We start from the raw sequence: 1,550 nt of genomic DNA, 5'->3' as shown, positions 1-1,550 counted from the left end.
AAAAAAAAAAAAAGAAAGAAAGAGCTCAAATAATCTACAACTTGAGGAACTAAGAAGAGCAAAACTGAAACAGACAAAAAACAAAATAATGAAACCCAAAGCTAGCAGAAGAAAGGAAATAATAAAGATTAGAACAGAATCTCATGGTTTGAAAGCCAGCTCAGCAGCAGAGCAATAGAACAGGTAGATTTCTAAGGTTTTTGACTCTAGTCCCTGGCATTTGGATGACATTTCTGGACCCACTGGGGCCATCGGGAACTTGCCACCCTAAAGGGAAGGACATGAGCCTGTCTGGCTTCGACATCTGCTGACTGTACAGCTCCAGGCCCTAGAGTGAACACAGGCAGTAGTCACATAGTGGATACAAGGGCCTTAGGCGAGACTCAGTGCTATCCTGGCTTCAGGTCTCACCCAGTGAAGTCCCAGTGGTGGTGGCCACAGAAGTTCTTGTGTCACCCAACCCCCAGCTCCAGGTAGCTCACCAAACAGAGAAAGACACTCCATTTGTTTGGGAGAAAGTAAGACAACAGGCGTCTCTGCCTGGTAATACAGATAATTCTGGATTTTATCTAACACTACCAAGGCAATATCTTTCTGAGTCGGCAAGAACCAGAGTGTTACTGAGCTTGGGGTGCTCCCTAATGCAGAGACTGCTTAGATCACATCAAGGTCCTTTTGAATACCTGGAAAGCCTTGCTAAGAAGGATGAGTATAAATAAGCCCAGACGGCAAAGACTTCAATAAATACCTGTCTCTTCAATTCCCAGACACTGACGGACATCTACAAGCATCAACACCATGTAGGAAGACATGAGGTCACCAAACAAACTAAATAAGGCACCAGGGACCTATCTTGGAGAGAGAGGAGAATGTGATCTTTCAGACAGAGAAGTCAAATAGCTGTTTTGAGGAAACTCAAATCAAGATAACACAAGGAATTCAGAATTCTATCAGATAAATTTAACAGATTGAAATAATTTAAAAGAAGCAGAAATTCTAGAGTTGAAAATGCAATTGACATACTGAAGAACGCATCAGAGTCTTTTTAAATTTTTTTTTGAGACAGGGTCTCACTCTGTTGTCTAGGCTGGAGTGCAGTGGTATGATCCTGAGACTCACTGCAACCTCCACCTCCTGGGTTCCAGCAGCTCTCATGCTGCAGGCTCCTAGGTGGCTGGGGTTACAGGCATGTGCCACTACACCTGGCTAATTTTCCGTAATTTTAGTAGAGACAGGGTTTTGCCATGTTTGCCAAGCTGGTCTGGAATTCCTGGCCTCAAGTGATCCATCTGCCCTGGCCTCGTAAAGTCCTGGAATTACAGGCGTGCGCCAACATATCTGGCCCATGCATGAGAGTCTTTTAATAGCAGAATTGATAAATCAGAAGAATTAGTGAATTTGAAGACAGGCTATTTGAAAATACACAGTCTAGGCCGGGCGCGGTGGCTCACACCTGTAATCCCAGCACTTTGGGAGGCCGAGGCGGGTGGATCACGAGGTCAAGAGATCGAGACCATCCTGGTCAACATGGTGAAACCCCGTCTCTACTA

This window comes from Cebus imitator, unplaced genomic scaffold (genome assembly GCF_001604975.1).
Source record: "Cebus imitator isolate Cc_AM_T3 unplaced genomic scaffold, Cebus_imitator-1.0 Scaffold28, whole genome shotgun sequence".
NCBI classification, from domain to species: Eukaryota; Metazoa; Chordata; class Mammalia; order Primates; family Cebidae; genus Cebus; species Cebus imitator.
Note: the sequence above shows the minus strand (reverse complement) of the source record.